The following is a 22274-nucleotide window of genomic DNA, read 5'->3' as shown; positions in this document are numbered from 1 at the left end:
TCAATCTGTTAAATTCACTTTCAATCCATATTTATTGGTATTTGCCAAGTACATTTTTTAAATACCTGGCAAATTTCACATGGAGAGGAAGATGGATGGATGTTGCCCATCCATCACACATTTTTTGATGGTTGCTGGACTACCATTTGGAAGCCTTGAGTTTTGCATGTGGGATTCTTGGAGCTAGCCAGTGCTAGCTAGCACTTGCTTAATTAGAAGGGGACAAATGTAATCAACAACTGATTAAAAGCAGCAAAACTGTCTGTGGAGAATGTATTGCCTTCTCCTCTGACAAATGAGGACAAAGTAACAGTCATAAATCAAAACAATTAGCATGCAGCTGCAGTTCACGGGTGAATTAACCTACTAGCCCATCTTAACTACAAGGCTTGCAAATCATTCCCAATGGCTCCCAGGTGTGTCACTCTAGCCAGTTACAGACCCTAAATACTGATCTTTGAGCATCAATATCAATTGGACAACCAGCACAACTGATCAAGAGTGAAGCTAATGATATCACACTGACTTTTGGAAAAAAATATTTCCTCTTTCAGCGTTTTATGTGACAAAGTGGGGATTTTTGTTTGTTATGGGGAGCACACTGGAGCCAGAGCTAAATTATATTACACTAACTTCACCTTTCACACCAGATGATATTTTATATAGAATTTATTATGCCCTGCTGAGGAGCATTTAATCCACAAACACAGCTGATCATTCACTGTCCATGTCCAGTGACCTTTCACTCCCTAAAAGCCTTTAAGTAGCTCCAATACACTTTAGGAATCAGATTTTACATCAATAAAGGGACTGGGAGGTACACGTTTTTTGACTTACTGAGTTGCAAGTCTAGCATAAAAACATTCAGCTCACATAAAATAGGACTCCAAACTGAGTAGTTTACACAAGCTATTATTTTACGAGCCAGAAAACACATGGTGAAAAGGAAGTGGACTCTAATGGTGCTTTGTTTCTGCTAAATAAGTAACCAATTATTTGCTAACTGCCACAAGATTGGCCATAAACGCGCAATAAGCTGATACAGTATAAAACCTACTTACTCTTTGGGAATCTTCTGCCCTACTACTATACTAGTCAAAAATGCTTAATGTAGCATTAAGCTGCTTTTGGCTTTCATGAATAAATTGTACAGTTGCATTTTCATTTCCTGTAAAGGCTCTTCTGCTGAATACATGCTTACTTGCAGTAAATCTCCACAGCTCAGTGTACGGCACAAAGCCATGCTAACTGGATCTGGGCTGATTTGAGCTGAAAATTTTGAGCAGTTAAGTGAGGACTGCTCCATTTGATCTGCATTTGTAATGTGTATTTAATGCATCTGTGGGTCAAATCCTCTTACAGGCGCCTGCCTGTAAACAACATTTAAAATTGAAGAGACACATTAATTATTAGGGAAATGCTGATGGAGTGTATGAGCACTTTAACATTACAAATGACTATTTTAATACATTTTATTGCTTTTAATTGATGTACAGAGTGTTGAGGTGTTGAATTAAAAAGATGTAAGAAGGCACTATTTGTAAACCGAACCTAGAAATAACTTTTAGTGTTTTAATCCTCTTTAGGTGATAAACATGATGTAATACTTGGTCAATGGTCTTTAACCTACTAAATGCAGAAGAAGTGGTAGCCATCAATATTGAGGACTTTTTTTGTTGTTACCTACTTTACATTTCCTCTGAGACACAGAGAAAAGCTGAAGTGTATCATGTGTCATGTATAATGTATTATGTGGTGTGTTGTAGTGAAACCTTACATCTTCAGCTGTGGCTACTCAGGCACAAGTCTGTACCACTACAAGTGGGCCGTGTGCCCATGTCTGTGCTTTGGTTGTTATATGTCTGGCTGTGAAGCATTCTTTTTCTATGGCTGCAACACTGATTTCACGCAGGACTTGTGTGTGTGTGTTGTGATTGTTGCACTGAGTGTTGTCTTGAAACCGCTGCATTCCTGGACTCATGTGGTGTGACAGTAACGCATCTGTCATAAAGCACTGCAGGCAGCAGCTGGAAATATCCAGACTGCACGATTGCAGCCAAAGCTCGAAGAATAACTGTAACCAGACACAGCTTCAACCAACACAAGACAGCAAAGCAGCTGCTGCTGTGATCACAAGCAGACAGTTATAGCTGGACTGGGCCAAAACACCAACTGTTCATCTGATCTGGAAGCATAAAAAAACACAAAGATTTCCTACAGGAAATGTATTATCACACATCACATAAAAACTGTCCAAATGTTGATGAGACAGTAAAGAAGAGGTGGTGGCAAGAGTAATATCTAAAAACAGTATGATTATTATAATGAACTGCTTTCCGTTAGCAATGAGAGCACAGACAGTAACCGGCCCAGTAAAGTTAAAGTCTTTTCTTAAGTTTAAATGGGCACAGACTCTGCAAACTTTAAACCGTGTTGGAATCGGGGCAGATTTTATGATGTGGCATAGATTTAAAGTCTTAAAGTGGAAACGTTTCATGTCCAATTCTGTCTTTTTGTTTTTCAAAAATCAAGCCGTCCTCTTGCAGTTTTGCTCAACTCTAATTTTTTTTATTCCGATAATCATTACCAGCAGCATTCATCATCAATCTTAACACTTTTTTTTTTATACAAATAACAGTGATAGCATATCCAGGACTATCAACCATGAAACAACACAAAGTTGTCTCTCTTTTATTTTGCATTCCTGTTAACAGGCAGATGCACAGAGAAACCAAAAATATTTGTCCAGCTCTGGGCTCAACTTGTTTTGATAAAAATTAGGTTACAGCTCTTTATCTGTCTTACTACAGCTAGAAAGAGTCTTTGTTTGTATTTTAACAATGTTTCACTTCAGAGTTAATGATTCAGGAAGTTAAAATCTTTAGGCAGATGCAGTACAATCCAAGTCTCAGGGTAAAAAATGCTGCTCTGTTGTGCTTGCTCTGTACGAATAAAATGAACTCAAGGTAAAGAACTTCTATGATTACACATGCACTTGTGGTTGTGATGTGTGCTTATTCAACCAGGCAGATGCATGAACATGCAGCTTTTACAAACATAAATACATCCATCACAGACTCAGATAAATCTGATTCTAAAACCGGTTGAACTTCATCCAAACAGAATGACTAAAAAAAAACATTTATCTACTGTCACAGCCAGCACAATCCCTGCTGGCATAGTAAAGCTAATGGACAGACGTGGACAAAATTGTTGGTACCCTTCGGTTAATAAAAGAAAAACTCACAATCATTTTTGTCCAGGCCTGTTTCATGAGTTTATTTTTTAAATAATTCTGTTGAAGCATGGTTGAAAAGCAATGTCTGACTTGCATTGGTTAAATTTCATAGAAATTTTATTTATTATTACTTTGTCAGATTCAAGTTATTTCTGTGACCATTGTGAGTTTTTCTTTCATTAACAGAAGGGTACCAACAATTTTTTCCACGTCTGTATATTCTTCTAGCTGCTAATTCATCTCTCTTTTTTCTGCCTCTAAAGGATGCAGCAAAGTCACTGACCTCTGCACAGCAGGTCCAGGAAAAGGTTTACAGAGACAATGACTGAAAATATGAGAGCCTGCATTTAATCTGCTTCCCTCACCTCTCTAAATACAGGGGCATGATTTTGTGAGACTGCAAGTGTGTGGAAGGACAGAGAGGGACAAAAGAAAAAAATTCCAAATACAAAGAGTGTGCTGCTGATGATTCAGCATGGAGGATAAACGGCCTGGGCAGAGCAGTGAAATGGCCACTCGCAGCTCTGCAGCACTGAGAGGCTTCAGTTATTACTCACCTCGGCCTTAACCTCCTCTCAGCTTCTTTTCTTTGCATTAGAGAATAAATCCCACTTTGATCTTTTTTATGTTTCTACTTTAATTGAATCTCAACTTGGTTTATGGGTTGAAAAGATTCCATCACCCATGAAGCCACATAAACTTCATTCTGCTCATGACTGTGAGGTGTTGAGCAAAGAAATTTCTTAAATATGTAAAACACACAAGGACTATATGTGTGTCACAGGTGAGCAGTCACATGTTCCTCTGAGCCAGACGAGGAATCGTGTGTTGGATGATCCAGGACTACCCCTCCCTATTTTATCTGCTATTGCAGGAATCTAGGCGGCCCTGCCTCTACATACAAGAATCTAATTAGGTTACCAGCACATTGTTTCTCAAAATAAGACAACCTCAGTCAGGCTATATCGCTTCCACATGCAGCTGCATTACTCCCACTACAGCATCACTGGGAATCAGGAGCAAATGATAGGTGGTAATGATGAATACTGAATTGTAGTTAATCTTTACAAACACACATAGTGAGGAAGAGACAAAGGGGAGAATCATGGGACTGTTGAAAAGTCATTAGCAGCAACAGAGAAGCACAGATGGAGAAAACTCCTGAGAGGGCTTGAGGGGGAGAAACACAAAAAGGAAATCCTCAGAGGACAACATCTTTCCATGCCTGTCTTCATCTATTCCTTTTTTCAACTTCTCGTAGCATGTGTGGAAGTCAGAGGAGCCGTTCCACAGGGAAGAGGAGTTGCGAACTCCCTTGTCCATTTTTTGTCCCTTTCTCCCCCCTTGACCCTATACGTGCATTCATCATCTGTTGTATTCCTCGAATAAAGGATATTATGCAAAAGCAGCCATCTTTGTTTCTATGTAAACAGACAACCAACACAAATTAAAATGTCATTTGTGATGCTTTGTTTGTCGCTTTCTCTCCAGCATCTAAAATGTCACAAGGAGCATGTAATACTGCCGGGGCCTGCTGAGGCATGACACAGGACACTGTATATTACTGCTGTGTGTGTTTGTGTGTGAGATTTGAGTTAGGGGGTGGTCAGGGATCTTGACTTCTGGGGAAATTAGAATGTGAGGCGTTGAATTAATTGAAGTGTTAATGTGCTGTGACTCCAGTGTGGCGCGTGCCTGTGTGTATGTGTGTGTGCGCCTCTTTACCACCTGAAATGCCTCTTCTAAGTGCTTTTGTTTGCTGTGAAAACTCATTAACACAGCAAGCACCTTTGTGGTTTCACCCCAAAGAGGCACTGGAGAAGAAGAGGACCGGTGTGCAGAGCAGCCAGTCAGGGAGGAAATGGATTAAGCACGGTCATGAAGATGTAAAGTACTGGTGGTGAACAGGAGGGGGGAGGGAAGCGAAAAAGATGAACTTAAAAGTCTCAGTTCCATAATCATCATCTTTTCTTAAACAAGAGAAGCCCTGAAGCTAAGCTACGGGCAGGGAGCAGTGGAGGGAGAGAAATTTGAAGTAGGTGGTGGGGGCAGGGATGGAGAATCATAGAAAGAGTCTGAGAAAACACAGTGAGGACACAGTAATGATGAAGATATAGAGCAGTTATGATAATGCTGAACAGGAAAGACTTATGCTTGAAAATTGGATACCCAAACGAGTATATCTCTGCAACCAAAAGATCTATTGGAATATTTACAGTGATAGTAAAGGGAACACTGGTGAGATTTGTTAAGAAGTGTAAATTTCAGTGTATGTGTTACTGGTGGAGAAAAAATGAAGATGACACATGACACAAATGAAAAACATTTCAGGCTCACCTAAAAACACTCTGATGAATCTGAATATAATTTCCAGGATGAAGAAAACGCAGATGGAGTCAGCTGAACGCTGAATATCATGTAATTAGCTCACATAAGTCTTCTTTTCTGCTTTCTTGCTTACAGTATATAAGAGATATTCACTGTATCTGAGCCAAACGAAGAAGAAAAGCCAGATGAGAGTGAAAAGTATTTTAACCTCTGCAGCTTCCTGGCTATGTGACCTCACCTGCGCTGGCAGGGCTCAAATCTCCCCCAGAAAGTCATAAACAGCTCAGAAACCAACAAAAATACCAACGTTGTCCAAGAAAAAAGGAAATGCTAAACAAAGTTGCTCCAGAAAAACAGGAAAAAGCTGCCGTTTTTGGAGAAGCCTCTAACAAACTCATGTACCAAGTGTTTGAGCTGCAGCTGGAGGCTGTCCTGGAGAAGATCATTGAGAAAATAATATCAGTCACTGTCAACAAAACTACTTGTTGGAGAGACTACTGCGTATTAAAAAAGAAACATTTTTAAAAAGAAAAAAAGCATGTTTATGGTGCTAAACTCAACCAACTGAGTAGCTGGTTCATATACAGAGACAGTAGCTGAGTCCCAATTCAGGGTCTGCACTACATAGTGTCCTCTGTAGTCTACATACTTCGACATCCGCTTAAGGCGGATTTATTGCATCACCACCGTAGGCGCTGAGTAGCTCTGCAGAGGAACAACGCGCACCTCTTCCAGACCTGACGTGCATCCTGCTGTGCAGAGGGTTGTAAGGAAGTACTCCCTTGTGATTGGTCAATTTGGGATTACGAGTTTATGGATTTCTGGATTTTCTCACTAAATTTGTGTAGTAACCACCATTTTTAAAAACAACACCCAATGGATCAAGTTAATGAGAGGCCGACGGAATTGTTTTCATCCACAAGCTAATAAAGACAGTGAACCATGCTGGACGCCATTGTTGTTTTAAAACAGAAAATACGTACTGGAACTGAAGTGTACCATCAAAAGAACTCTGACCTGGTGAGTTTACCAGCCGATACCACCCCTGCTGCCACCTTTTGGAGAAACAACACGCACCCTAGGGATGCACGATAACATTTTTTTTAAACCAATAACCGATAACTTTCAGCTACTAAAAGCCAATATCAATAACTAATAACCGATAACAAACATAGTTAAGATAGTGACCAATACTAACAAAACCTAAAAGACTTTTTACTGTTTATATGAATAGAGATTTTTTCCTGTGAAAAACCTTTAGCATGCATCTCAAACATTTTCTAAAGATATCAAACAGAACTATTTGATATAATGTGTGAATACATTTGGCGATAACATAATACTTGGATGGAAGGTACACATCAGCAAAGTAGCTGAGGCTCAGCGTCGTAAACCGTGGCTCCAAGAGATGAATCAGAAAAGAAAAGCGATGACGTATGTAGCGGACGAATCTGCACTTCGAAGTGTGTAGACCCTGAATTATGACACAGCTATTACTCCCCTCCTGTAAACACAACTGTTTATGCCCCCAAATCTGACAACATTTCTGTTTTACTTTAACAAAATCAGTCTTAGTCAGGAATTATATACCTGACAAGCACAACAGATTCACTCTAAAGAAGGAAAAACATCTGTAAGAACTGAACCTGCTAAACATGTGCATCAGTCTTTTCCCTGTCAAATAAAAAGGCAGTGAAAGTGTGTTTGTGCTCTGGTGTCACATCAACAGATGCTAATCTCTGTGTGGACAGATTGTGAGTATTTTAAGAAGATTACAGATTACAAACTGCACAGGCAGATTAGCTGGCTGCTTGATCTGCACCTCTGGATGGACTTGCAGCCTTTCGGCTTGTGATTCAGACATTTATTATTATTTATTATTCTTCAACAGGTAATCATAAGTGGTAGTAATTATGGTTAAGTATAGATGCTGGGTCCTAAGGATTTAAAATGTGTGGGTGTTTTTCTGTGTGCATTGATTTTGACAAACACACATTCTTTCAATTTTCCTCAAAGTAAAAAAAAAAAAAAAAAAAAAAAAAAAAAAAGACAGAGAGAGAGAAAGAGAAATAATGCATGTAATGTACATATACATGGTCCCAGTGTGCTGTAAATATATATTATTGATGCCACTTATATCTGAGAAAATGTCAGACATGCACACACACACACACACACACACACACACACAAGTAGTGGATCAATGGGAAGGGCAGTCAGCCAAGAGCCACTCAATTCTCCAGCAGCCTTTCTGCGTAGTGCTGGAATCTCAAAAAAGTACCAATACTTAACATGTTACAGCCTGTTAAGAGTACAGCAAAAAACAAATTATGTTTTATATGAACTTCCTATTTAAAGCCTTTTTATATGTTTTCAGTTGTGTAAAATGTCTGCTTTAGACAGCGGTGTGCAGAGCACACAAATTGGTTTGAGTGGAGTCCTTTTTCAGCTTTGTGGGTTCATATTAAAGATATTTCAATTGTAAATCAGAGCTGTGTTGAGACACTCAGAAAGCTGGACTGTGCTTACAGAGGTGAAGCGGTAGGGAAAGAAGCACACTCGACACAGGGAGGATGGGTTTGTAAGGGTTCTGTGTGTAAAAGTGCTGCAAAGGTCAAAGAAGAGCTGCTTTCAGACAGCAACTTTTAACAGAAAATTCTAACGTCAATTATTTGCAGGACGAAGAGGAAAATTCCACCTCAGAAGGAGGTTTAAAGGAGCTTCTAGATCACAGGGTAAAATAAAACAATTAGAGGACTTGGAGAATTCTAGCTATCATTACAGCCTCACCTCACAAAGCCACCATAATGTCAAGCAGGTAATTTGAACAAGCAGTCAATTTATTGTAATACTGAATAGTATCCATAGCAACAAGTTCAATGATAATGTTACACTCAAACTCATGTTTGTTATAAGAATATCAGAACCAGTTTGCGCTTCATTACAGTAACTTTTTGCATGGTGTAAAAAATTCAGTATGGACCATTTTGGAGGCAACACAGAAAGTTTACAGTGTACGTACCTGAATTCCTCAGCCACAGGACACACTGAGGTTCATACGAATTCCCAGAAACAAGACTACTTCCTATCGTGAAAAGCTTTAGGAGAAAGTACAGTAAGCCCTAGCTTCTAAACTCATCTTGATGTTAAGATAAACCACAAGACTTGTTTTCTATTTAAGTCCAAGATTAATCCAGGGGGTTTTGTCAATCATTACGTAGAACCTACCATGCTGCAGTGGAATAACAGGAGTTGGAAACAGGCAGGCTGAGCTGCAAACAGTTACAGAGAAAGGAAGGGAAAAAAAAGAAAAGGAAGGCTAGATGGAGCAGACGGAGATGAGAGTTGAAAGAGAGCCTTCAACAGTGTTTTCTTTGAGTTTCCACACAATACTCTGTGGGTTTCTATGACAACCTGGAATTACCAGCTGGGCCTATACAGGCAGAAGTGGGAAAAGTAACCAAATCTTTTACACAGGTCACAGTAGAAGCATTACAGAAAAAATAAATGGTTTAACTATTAAACTTTTACAGCTAAAAGTAGTAAAAGCATGTAAATGTAGTAATTATAAGTACTATAGGTACTGTTTAAGCACTAAAAATGCCCTGAGTTTTGTAATCTGTAAATATGAACCATGTTTAATAATGTTGCCTGTGATGCATAAATATCACCAGGCATCAGAAGATTATGAGGAATTAAGAAGTGGAGCAGTAGTACAGTACTGCACTAAAGTAATGTGGCAACACTCTTGTCTTTATCCATTGCCAGAAAATCTGAAAACAAGTGAAGTTATTTATTAAAACATGAGCTAACATAAATAAAAACACAATATTCAAGACAAAAACAAAAGTTGTGCAATTCTTGCAATCTAGAAAGTCAAATTTGGTGTCTATCAACTCTGTCTTAATCCTGTTTATAAGTTTTCTTGTGATTTCTTGAAGTCTTCAGGAATAGTTTTCCAGCCTATCTGAGGGTCTTCCCAAAGCTCTTCTTCGGATGTGGGCTGTACTTTGTTTTGTTCTCTGTCACAATGAGCCCACACTGCTTCAACAATGTTGAGGTCCATGAGGATTCGTCACTGATCTTCAGTCCAGTTCTTCTGTCATTTGGCACAAACAGTAGATGGATCAACTCTCAGATCCTGTTTCAGATTAGATTGTTTCCTTTTTCTATGACATCACTTTTAGTGTATCTGTAGATAGTTTTTTAGCCTGTTTGTTGTCCTTTTCATGTCGGTTTACTTCCATTTTTAAAGAATATACTGAACCCCCATACTGAATTTTTTTTTTCAGCTAAGGATCGTTGAAAATCACCACATATCACTTTGTTCTCTCAAACTGTGTTTGCCTTTATTTTTTTCTGTTGTAAGTCTATCCAAAGAAATAAGAGGGAAAAAACTTAAGGATCTTTGAAAAAGGCTGCTTGTAATTAAGTGTCCAAATATACAACTCAAACTGAAAACTGGTCCTTTGTTATTATGTGTCAACACATCACTTGTTCATCCCTTGAGTCAGGAGTTTTGTTGTTTTTTAACACTTGAACAATGCATAGGTCAGTGCAAGTGACAGCAAAACCTTCAGAAATATAACAAGCATGTCTGGTGGCTCTTAGAAAGCAAAATATAAAGAGAAGGGGTGGGGTGGGGTGGGGCGCTGGAGACTCAATCAAGCTGATAGTGTGTGCATGTTAAGGTAAAAGAGTAGCTATTGGTTGTGATATGTCTACAGGTTTTGTCTTTTTTAAATTTATGGGGGGAAATGTGAGAAGAAAGGAGCAAATTCACACAGACATGTGTGTGTGTGTGTGTTTGTGTGTATGATGTGCTATGGGATGCAGCAGCTACATAATGTATATGCAGCTGATGCAGGTCGTGTGCCTGGCAGGCAGAGTGAGGGTCTGCAGAGCGCCACAGCCTTATGATTAATGCGGCTTTTAGCTGCAGCGGAGCCTGGGCCCCTCACAGCAAACTGACCGGGGCCGCTCATTCAACTCTCTATGTATCTACCTCTCTCTCTCCTTCTCTCTCTCTCCATCAACCAAAAATCAAGAGACTGGGAGCCGGCTGTAGCCCGCAGCCCATTGACTACATTTCTACACTAACACTTCATCAGCATAACCTCCACAGTTCCGCGTTTCACTCAATTTCCCCCTCACCCTTATTGTGAGCATAACCATCCAAAGTGTGGCCGAAGCCTCACAAATCAGAGACACCAGGCGGGAATGAAAATCATCCGTGCGTAAAGTTTTTTGTTTTTCCCCCCAAATGTGTAAAATTACATTTAGAGGTTTTAGGACATAAAAGACTGAATAGATCATTCATTAACAAACTCAACTCTGGAAGGATGAAGAAGAATAAAAAGGTTATTATAAAGTCACAGACGGGCTACCCGTCCCCCAAAGATGTCTTTCCTTTTCGCGTGCATAGACGCATGCACCAGACAGGGGAAGCACCCCGGAGAACACGTTAAACAGGAGTGTTGTGCTGAAGAAGACTCTTAAAAACTTAAGATTAATGCAAATTTGATAATAAATGCTTAAGATGTGGAGCTAAATCTCTGGGAAAGGAGCATCCCAACTCTACGCTCCAAATGCAGCAAACCGCTGTCTTTGCTCCCGCCTAACGACTCACACAAACGGCCCCTGACCACTATTTCAAGGAGGAGTCACTCCTCCACCACCACACACATATTCACACACATGTGCGCACTAAAATCCCTATGCACCACCAGCGGCAGCAGCAATAGATAATTCATTGCAGATACAGGAGCCCCAGCACACCGAATCCACAGGCTTTACAATGAATCAACTATCACACACACACTTCTTGCAGTCTCTGCACAGAAACCTGCCACTTGTTCCGCATCAGTTTGCACTGACTCACTTACCTTTGCACTACAGCGAAATTGAACACAGTTAGTTCCCATTTCGAGAAAAAAAATAAAAGGCTTTAGAATCCAGTCATCCCCGAGTATCTCCTCCTGGTTTATTCTGACATCCACAGTGTGTTTCAGCATGGACAGTAATCCCGTTTCCCATCCCGAGTAGAGCGCTGGGAAGCTTCCTTACATCTTTTTCCACAATTCTTACAAAACTATGCCAGGCTTCTTTCAGCGCGTTTTTTTCCCCTCCCCGGTCTGCCCCCTCTTCTTTCCTCTCCCTCTCTGAGGTTGCCTGGTTACCTCTCTCTGTAGGCTGGATCAGACCGCCGGTCGGCAGCCAATCACAAAGCTGAGTTCATATTAACCCCTACACTGCTGAACTGTCCTGGTTTCCAGCTTTCAAGGAGTGACAGTGGAGAGAGGATGGCAGAAAAAAAGGGGTGTCGGATTTAGTAAAATGTATCAGATGTGAAAAAAAAAAGATGAAGGAAAAGGGAAAAAGTGTAAGACTAGGAAGTTGTAGAGGACATGAGGTCAGACTTGTGAGTCTGCATCACTGTTTGGGCAGATAGTGTTACTGTGAGTAGTTCTTGGAGGATGTCTAAGGATGACTGTACTGTCCAGACTTCCTCATCATCACACACACCATCACACACCCACTCTTTTACTACACGTAAGTAACGCAGGCAAAAACACAAACTTAAATCATGACTGCATTAACCAGTCGTGCTGCAGCTTTCATCCACTCATTCAGCCCACACCATTGATTTGATAACCACCCACAGTGAAGTCGTGCAGCCGGCATCACAGGTGAGTCACGGACTTGGCAAAACCATCAAGCTGTCTACCCGTTTTTTGTTGTGAGAGTGGGAGCACATGAGCGGTTTTCAGTCAGAAAGAAAGAAAGAAAGACAGAAGGAAAATATGGATTGCAGTGTGATTGTTCAGCACAAGAATGAAACCTAAACATGAGTGATGCAATTTGACTGAATTCATTGGATCAGAAGATTTTCCAGTTCTTCAGTCCCCCCTTAAGCCTCACTCATGTGCAGCCTGTCCCTTTTTAATCCTCAGATCATCCTCCTATCTAAATGTGTTTTGCTGCTGTGGGGAGTTTAGGAGCCTCAGCATGGACACCATTCCTCTGATCTGTTCAAACACTGGGAGACACTGGAAGGCCCTCTTAGACCTCGAACCCTTCTGTCCACATTCAGAGGTTTTGATATGATAGTTTGTAATGGACATACAGTATGTAAGCAATATAAAACTGTATATTTATGGTAGGTATTTTGATTAATTTTTGCCACAATTTTCAAAAACGTCTTTACTGCTGAGCTACCAACCTACACATCACACATTTCAAGGTTTGACAAAGATTTGGATCAACAAGACAGATCTGCTCGATTCTTTCAGCGAAAGGCTGTAAACATCCACAGAAGAATATCTTTCTAACATTTTCAGGGTTATTCCTGCATGTTTGTCCATTTTTGCAGGCGCACAGTCTCTGCATTCAAGGCTTGGTGCTGCTCAGGTCGATGATGATTGGTTCAAATAATTCCAGACAAACCAGAGGCCCCCCCCCATACCAGAGATGATAATGTGTGTGCAGCCCCACCATTTCCCCACTTTATGTTAGATGATGGTCTTCTTTGTGTTTGGGCTCGTTATCCTGCTGCTGTATGAATCTGAGGTCAAAGTGCCGACCAGCAATAACACTCTGAGACTTGAATGTTCTGTTTGTGCCACAAATCTCAAACCTGGATTTATCAGTTGGACTTTATTCCAGCCATCTGCAGGATGAAATGCAGGTATGCCTCAGTCAATCACAAAGTGTTTGGCCTTTTCTTAAATGATTTCAGACCTACTTCTTCTCTGAGACCACAACTAGTTTTTCAGGGCTTCGGAGGTGGATTTTCCATCTCTCAGTGAAGAAACGAGATGTTTTCTCAGTGCTGTTTTGATCTTCTAATGGCATGGTCATTTGTGTTTAGACTGATAAAACTAAGTGAAAGGGTGATGTTTGGTGATGATGGCAATGTTTAGCTTTCTTACAAGTTTGCAACCATGTATCTGTATCATTCCTACACTGCTAACTGTGTCTTTAAATTGAATTTAATCTCAGATTTCTCCACAAATTTTGGTGCTCCAAGCTTTCTCTTCAAGTCATCTTGTCCCTCCCAGCTCTAGCTGTAGTTTACCTTCTCTATCTGTGCAGAGCCCTCCTCTTCATCTCCCTCCCATACTTCAGTATCTCTGCCTTTTTCACCGTATCTCCTTCCCTCAGTATCTGTCTCCCTCGCTCACCTTCCTCGGCTCTCCGTCTCTGTCGGTCTGTCTCAGCTTGGCTGAACAGATAAATCCTGGATGCTCATGAGGGCAAGCCAGCAGCTAGCTTCCTCTCACTCTTCTCACTCCTGTCACATAAACACACACATCAGTTACATAGAAATACACCTGAGTAGATATGATCGCATACAGCAGGCACACAAACATACACGCAGATCTTTTCAAGTATAATCCATGGGAATGTCCTGATGGGGAGAATGTGAAGGTCAGTTCCTTCATACTGTTCACAATACAGCATTTCACATTGTTTTACAGGATTAGGATTCCTCTAATTCACACATACGCAGGAAAAAAGGACACAGAGAGTGAGATGAAGGATGAAAAAGAAAGATAGGGGAAGACAGAAAGGCAGAAAATCAGAGGAGAGAGAATGGAAATGTATGTGTATAATCAGTAAAACGGGTCAAACTCGTTAAAAGCTACAAAGGCAGCTCTCTAATTGCTTGAGAGTAGCTCTGCACTACTGAACTGCTGTAATATCTCTACAGTAGGGTGGGACTTCAGGTCTATCACAGTCAGTTCATCATTACAATAAGCTCACATAAAACCTTAACCATCTAACAGCTTAAATGTGAAAAATTGAACGGAATCAGTGTGACACGTATATAAAATCTGTTCAAATATAGATGAAGTCTCTGAAGGAAACCAGATGTCGAACCAATGGCTCATCAGATTCATGGTGAGAGAAGAACATGTTGCAAACTTTTAAAATGTGGTATTTTCAACAAAAGTATCAATAAAAAAGTAACTTAAAGTACCTTTATTAAGCTAGTGGCCCCACACACAGGATAGCTTCTGGGCATTGTAATGAACTAATGCCACATTTCCACAGCATCTACCACAGATAACAGCAAACCAGATTACTTTTTTTTTGTAAAGGTGTATATAATTCTGTCATGTTCAAAATGTAAATCCAGTCGTATTTCCTCCAAATGAATTTTATCACAATGTCACATCCTCTTGGAAAAGATTTCAGGGTGGATGACTGTGTATGTTCAATGTTCACGTTGTGCATGTTCAGCATACATAACGCAACATAATGATGTGCCTTCACATAATACAGCAAAGTAGGTCCAAATGGAGATGGAATAGAAATCCTTGCCTTAAGGGACTGGTCTTTACAAACAGCACAGTTGGATCCCTGCATGACTTAGGAGAGCTGATTTAGCATCAGTATTGTCCTGTTTCAGTCCATGTCAGGTTATTCAGATATATTCTCATGGTACATCAGATCATGTCCATTCATGTGCAGAATGATTCCTCTGTGACAACTCCTTGCAAGAATTACTTCAAGGTAAATTTAGGAGTTTCATACTTCGCTATTAGTATTAGAGAACATACTTCCACCCTCAGGTCTACAAATACATGCATGTGTGCAGGTTGTTATTGCACATAGACAGTTACACTTTGGTACTTCAACTGATGCATCTACATCTATTGGCATGTTTATATTCCCACTTTTTTTCATAGACACATGTGCACACTTCCGTGGTGTGGGTATTACACATGCTGAAAATGAAAAACACAAATATCTTTATATCTCTCCATTTTTCAAGAACGTAATGAGGAGTGTACCCTATTGAGAAGTCACATCTTCTGGGAGGGTTGTCCATCCAGCCAATAATTAGTAAATTTGTCCAAATTATGTTTCAAGGGGAAAGGTAGTTTTTCCATAATATATATTTCTTCAAAAATTCTAGTTCATTCCTTCTTTGTTCTTTGCTCAGCTGATTTATTGTTATAGCTTTTTTTTTTGTTACCAGCTGCCAGCAGTATATGGTTCAGGTATTTGTCTCTAGAACTGATTATAGGTGGTATATTTCCAAGACATATTGTACAGAAATCATGCTTAAACCCCATTATTGTGTTAATCCTCTTTATAATTTCAATCTAGTAAGGCCGAATTCTTAAGCAATATAAAATGTGAAAATGGTCCGGGGGTCCTCACATTTTCTCCAACAGTTCCCAGAACTTTTTAGGTCCTTTTGAATTACTGACACAATAAATATGTTTTACAGCATTAATGAAATGCTTGGAGTGAGTTGGGATGGCTCAGGAAACAGAGATGACATTAGCATTTAGAGCTGAGACAATTCTATGACTGTATCCAAATGAGCTGCAGCGAAAAAAAAAAAATGCCAGGAGTCTGTCAGAGGCAGAGATCTAACAGGAGGGAAAAAGTGACAAATTAGTCAAGGCTGCAGAGGACTCTTACTAATGACTGGCTTCCATACTTATTGTTTTACTTTAGTTTGGATTATAAATTAAATAAACAGAAACTGCTTGCTGAAAAATGTCTGGTTTGGTCATGTCAAAACTGGATGAATCCCTCCTAGAGCTGGCGTGAAGCAATGGCACACAGTACAGGACATTAGTTATTACATTTTATTAAAGCTCCAATTGTTGCTGTGTGCTCCATTTCATCGTTCCATATCTCACCTTGTCATATTCAGGCTTAGCTCACTGCAGCTACAAAGCATTGTAATCAAACACCAGCAACCAGTTGATGCAGTGAATGACAGCCTCCTTTAAAAAGCATCAATACGTCTGGAGGGGAAATTTGTGAGATATATGTTGACTAAAATTATATTCAATTTTATGTAAATGTATATTTGACAAGCTGTCTTTTAATTTATTTCCTGTGAGGTTACTTAAGCCACAACACCAGCGTGTGGTGAGTTTATCTGTGGATGTTAAAGCATGGATAAAGAGAAAGAGAGAGGGTAGAAGCAGATGAGCTGCCATGCTGGACCCTCATCCAAAGACAAAATATCACAGCACACCCGCTGCTATCAAAGCATGTCTCTCTTCAATAACTCTGATGTATCAGGATATCAAGTGCATGACAGATGTGAAAAGAGTAAAAGAGCAAATGGAGAGGAGAGATGGTTTAGGACATGGAAAATGTGTGTATGCTCACACACATGCAGAGGGAGTTTTTCCATTAAAGCAAACTACTTTAACTATCTATCTATCTATCTATTCTCATATACAAATACAATTAGAAAGCTACAGAAACAGTAACAAAAACACCACAGGTGACAGGTTGACTTCTGTGAGGTTGATCAGGGTAAAGGGGGGGGGGGAACTGGTGAGTATGTGTGTGTGTGTTTATAGTACTTTAACCGACAGGGGGTTACATACAAAGATGCGCTCTGAGGAAATGTCACTGTTCATGCTTTTATCAGGATGAGGGCTTTGAGGGCTTTTGCCTGTGGGAAGATCCATCATATTTAATCGTGTTTCATTAATATGTTTGTGTGTACAGACATGAAAGCATACACATCTTAAAGCAGAGAAGAGACGGATCCCACATCTGTGTGAGAGGTGAATCCACTGAACTTTCAGCCCAGGCATCTCGAACCTTTTAAGAGTGGATTACTTCTGTGATACTAATGTGATTCTGTATTGATCCCAATTCAGTACTTTCGCATAGACCATTCAAAATATTTAACAGCCACTTAGCCCCAGCTGTGCTCATAGCAAGCTTTGGTGTGTTATGAATGTGTTAAAGTACAATGGACAAAGGGTTTGTTCTATTTCTAATAAGACAAAACAAATACAATAATTTGCTGAAAATTTTTGTGTGAATGTATACATGCATTATAATAGGAAGGTAAATTAAGGCTAAGGAAGCAATTAAAAAAGAATATTAGCAGGAAAAGATAAACGGGGCTTTACTGGAAGTGGCAGGCGGCACTGATGATAACATTACAAGCAACAATAGCAAGTGCTGGTTCCTTTATTTTTTTTTCCAAAGATTGTCAGTGAAGTTGACAATGAAGTTTTAATTTTAAACACATTTTTATTTGCCTGGAATAATTTAGGTGCTTTTGTTTTGGTTATCTATTTTTTTATTTGCTCATGTAGTAGTTACTATTTCCAGCAGGAACCTGGGGTAAAATATAATTGTACAGACAGTAAATATAATGGAAATGACTGAAGACAAAACATTTAATTTGTTTTCTGACTAAATTTGAATTGTAGTGATTAAACATATTTAACAACATGATGTTATTTATACTGTAGGGCCTTATGCTAAAACAAGGTGTTATTTTGCTATAAATAGTCTGACTTTTATTGTCTAATTTGTGCAAAATGCATTCTTACAAAACCACAATATGAACATGAAATATGAACTTCTTTATTATTTTTACTTTCAGGTTTGGTAAATATGATAAAGAGAACATTAGCTGCCTGTATTGTGTAAATGGCACACATCATGTTTATGTTTAGCTGAAGCTTAACCTGCTAAAACCTGTCGCCTGTAGTGGGACTTTGAGAACAGATGGTGCCAAACTGTAGCACATTGTGGAGACGTCACCTGAGCTATCTGCACTAAAACCTTTTTTAAAATATGTTCTGCTTCGCTTTATCGCTGTTGGCTTTTGCAGGGATAATTTTCACATATTGTGTTGTATTATGATGTGATAGAGGTTTAAAGGCTACAGCTGCACCATTCAAAAGGGATTTTCATATTAATCCTGCAAGTGTTTATTTAATTTTAGATGAGCCTGAATCTTTTTTTTTATTTGTGCTATGTACCAACATGGTTTATTCGTCACCAGTAACACAAATACAGATATTTACACATCTTACAAGTGTTTCTTTTGGTATAACTCCAAAATATATAAATAGACATTTTGGTTCCAGAGGAATACTCGTTTCATTAGGTGTGCAATTTTCTAGCAGAGTCCTAAAAATGTCCCAGGGACAAAAAAAAAAAAGTTGTTCATTAAAGCATCCAAACTAAACCAAGAACTGAGTTAAAACACAAGCCAGATGAAAATCTGAAACACAGTAAATGTGTAATGAACACAGAGGTGATTGTGCTGGAGACACATGAGGAGAACTTTTCAAGAGTTTTCAAGTTTTCATTTTGTTTGTGAATAAAGCTGAATTTAGTTTCCCATCTGAATCACCTGTGCTGTCCAAAGCAATAGTCTTTGTGGGAACACATGACACCATCAGCCTGATACAGCTCTGAACATTTCTCCCCTCATTTATCTGAACACAATGGACACCTAAGGGAAATCTATTCCTCACATGCTTCCTCAAACAGCTGATCAATATCAGGTCAGAGACATTACAGGACACAGCAATAGATAGAGAGGATGTAATATAAGTTAAGCCAGGTATCACATGACCTTATTGTACAAGAATTATTAGATATGTTACAGCAAACTACTACATCTAAATCCTAAAGAATCAGTTCAATATGCTTGTTTTCCTCCCAGAAACAAAAACCTGCTGCAGAGAGCAAAGGTAAAAAAAAAAACAACAACAAAAAAAAAAACAAACAAACAACAACAACAACAACATCAAAAATCTACAAAACATTGTATTCTTCTGCTTCACACATCAGAGGAGTTTTGACTTCACAATAGGTGGGGATTAAATGTGTGCCACTTCCTGTGAATCTGGGGACAATATTTTTGTCTTCAATAGAACAAAATAATTCTTTTAGGGCTAAAACAATGTTCTAGGTTCAGGATTAGAAATACACTATGATCAAGTTTAGGGTTTGGCTTGGGTTTAGGTTCTCAGCTGTGATGGTTAAAATTAAGAAAAGTGGAGAAGAAATGCATTGTATGAATGACAAGTCCCCATGGTAAAAACAAACCAGTCGTGTGTGTGTGTTTGTGTGTGTGTGTGTGTGTGTGTGTGTGTCTGTGTGTGTTGGATGGGAGGAGGATAAAATGGAAAGAGGGAAGAGGACGTGTAACAAGTTAAGCTGACATAGATTTAGTGTATTCTCAATACAGTGAATAATGCAGACTGAGCTTCTTCTTGTGGATGTTGTCTTCATTCATTTTTAACAGGTTCATTTTCGCAGTAGTACCTCAGCTTTCACTCTCGTTCCGTGTGTGTTTGTGTGTGTCAGCCTGAAAATCTAGATATGTGCTTGTGTAAGTGTGGAGACATGTATTTAATGTGATAAACTCACCTTTTAGTTGAGGTCACAAAGAACAGGCAGGTTAATGGCTTACTGCTAATTGCTTTTTGATTGCTGGAGTTAATTAAAGCTTAAATATCCATTTCAAAACAGATTTATGGTATTGGTACTGGCCTCTTTCTGCTGTTATGTCTTTGGCAATGATTTAGGAGAAAAAAAGTAATGACTTTATGGATTCATACAAAATTTACTTCAGCTTTTACATAAAAAAAAAATGCAAATACGTTTGATTTGATTTGACAGCTGGTAAGTGAGAAGCAGCCTCATAAAATCATCCTGTGTATGACATTAGGCTCCAGGATGTCTGACAACTCAGCCAAGACGGTCTTGTCTTTCTTGTTTCTAACAGTTTAATGTTTGCAAACCTAGACATGTTTGTAAAATCACAGAACAGCAAATGTCACTGTTTTTTTGGGAAGCCTTTTCCCTTTGATGCTGTCAAGCACACGGCTGAAAGCAAGGACACAGCGGGAGCTCCAAGAGCTCCGTCAGCTTTCTGTGGCTTCACACGGTCAGACACACAGTTGATGAAACCCTCTAACCTCTACCTCAACCACAACTCAAAGCATCCATATACATGTGTTTGGGTGTTTCTGTGCCAGTGTGAGTCTGTGTGCACTTGTGCTGGTGAGAGAGGGGTGCCTGGGGCTCATTGCTCATCTCAGTGGGTATAAATAGAAAAACAGAAAGGCAGGAATATGAGGGCATCATTGTGTCTGAGGGGGTGAGAGAAAGCTAAAAACCATCAGATCTGAAAGCAGGTGGATTCAAAGATAAATAGAGATTCAGTCTAACACCTAGTAGGTTGAATTTGTTGACTTGAAATCATGTTCAGAGCATTATCAGTTCGACAAGCTGCACAAGAAAGAATCAATCTGTAGCTGTGTTGCAGACTTTTAACACAACACCAGTTTCAAATGTTGTGGTCCAGCTTCACAATGAAGAAATGGAAGGTATACATGAAAAGCCTTTATTTCATGCTAAATGTGTGATTATCTTGCTATTTTTATGTTGGTCGCTAGACCATTTTTATGAGGTCACAAAAAAATACATAAAAATACATACATAAAAAAAATCATTCAGACCCCAAAAAGTGATCTTAACTCATCTCTCCATCCCGCCATCTATCCATCCATCTATCCATCCATCCATCCATCCATCCATCCATCCATCTATACCTGCTTATTCCAGTGCAGGGTCGTGTGGAGGGGCTGGAACCTCTCCCAGTGACTACTATTTGAGAGGCAGGGTAAACCCTGGACAGGCTGCTAGTCATTATGTGGCATATTATTTTACATTTTTAATGTGGATTATATTGTTCATTATAATAGAATAATGTTTATAATGAATGTAGAAGGGAACAATGCCATTAACCCAAAAATAAAATGGTTAAGATTCTCATGTTTCCCCTATGGTTTTATCTCTGGTCATCACTTGCTCACTTGCTCAAATACTGAATTGTGTGTGCTTATTTGTATTTATGATGACTGCTCACCTATCCAGGGTTTGCTTGGAGAGTAGGTTGTTCATATTCTCCGAAATTAAATGATTGATGTGGGGCATGTGATGCCATATATTCTATGATCTTATTTTCAGGGCTTCAAAAACCATCAACAATGCTGGAGTTTTTTCTATTGGGTTCTTAATTATTCTCCTTTACTCTCTCCATGTTCATTTTCTATACTGACAAAAAGTTGTATAAGGCCTGAGTTTGGTGGTGTGAGTCCTAGAAACAGGCAGGTCATTGACTTCACCAACAATGGAATCGATTAAATACATAAGTTCCATAAAGTAAATACAAATACAGTATTCCTATTCCTGTTCATGTTCAGCTATGTAAAGCACACCTGGTTGATTTTATGTATAAAAAGCACTATACAAATAACCATACCAATAATATTTGGATTCTAAAAACTCAATTTTAAATTTCTTACCCACATATTTATTTATTTCCAGTGTTTCTCTAACCTTGTCACACAATGTGATGAGTTGTGTATCTTTGCTAAAGTCTGACTGAGTAGATTTTTGTGCCCAAATGTATTCAGGTAGTTTGCTGCCTAACGGCAGAAGTAAAAAACATAAAATAATATGTTTTACTGGGAGATCTGGACCATGTAAAAACAGCTGAATAAAAACTGAAGCAAAAAGTGAGTTGTGATGAGAAGGAAACATTTCTTAATGAGTTTGATCCACTCAAGCAATAGAGAAATTACATACCTCAGTATCACCACATCTGGCGTCCATATCACAGCTCCTCAAAGAGGGAAAATGCACCTGAGGAGTGGGGGGAGAAGAAGGGGGGGGCATAACATTAAGAAAAAGCACTTGTCAGGTCGCCCATTAGAGTACCATTACAATACCAATCTCTGCTCCCCATCTTTCCTTTTCACAGTGTGTGTGTAATTCTCTTGGTGTGCCTCCAGTCACCAGCGGGGAGATGAAATCATTACCTGTGACTGCAAGGCTAATGTCAAGCACAGCCTAAAAACACACACATATACACACATAAGCGTGCACACTGGCAGAC

At 39.3% G+C, this 22274-nt stretch overlaps 1 protein-coding gene across 13 annotated transcripts in view; it reads right to left on the bottom strand.

Moving 5' to 3' along the window:
* Window positions 1–13859, bottom strand: part of dab1a (DAB adaptor protein 1a) — a 92413-nt gene extending 78554 nt beyond the window's left edge. For 11 of the 13 annotated variants that reach the window (XM_042005288.1, XM_042005292.1, XM_042005291.1 and 8 more), the window contains exon 1: window positions 11452–11699. The gene's annotated coding sequence lies outside the window, so the exon portion shown is untranslated. Of the gene's footprint in view, window positions 1–8588; window positions 8772–11451; window positions 11700–13749 lie in introns of those variants that run through there. The other 2 variants (XM_042005290.1, XM_042005289.1) reach the window with 2 other exon arrangements.
* Window positions 13860–22274: the final 8415 nt, after the last annotated feature.

This window comes from Melanotaenia boesemani, chromosome 14 (genome assembly GCF_017639745.1).
Source record: "Melanotaenia boesemani isolate fMelBoe1 chromosome 14, fMelBoe1.pri, whole genome shotgun sequence".
Lineage (NCBI taxonomy): Eukaryota > Metazoa > Chordata > Actinopteri > Atheriniformes > Melanotaeniidae > Melanotaenia > Melanotaenia boesemani.
Note: the sequence above shows the minus strand (reverse complement) of the source record. Positions and strands in the feature narration are given on the sequence as shown.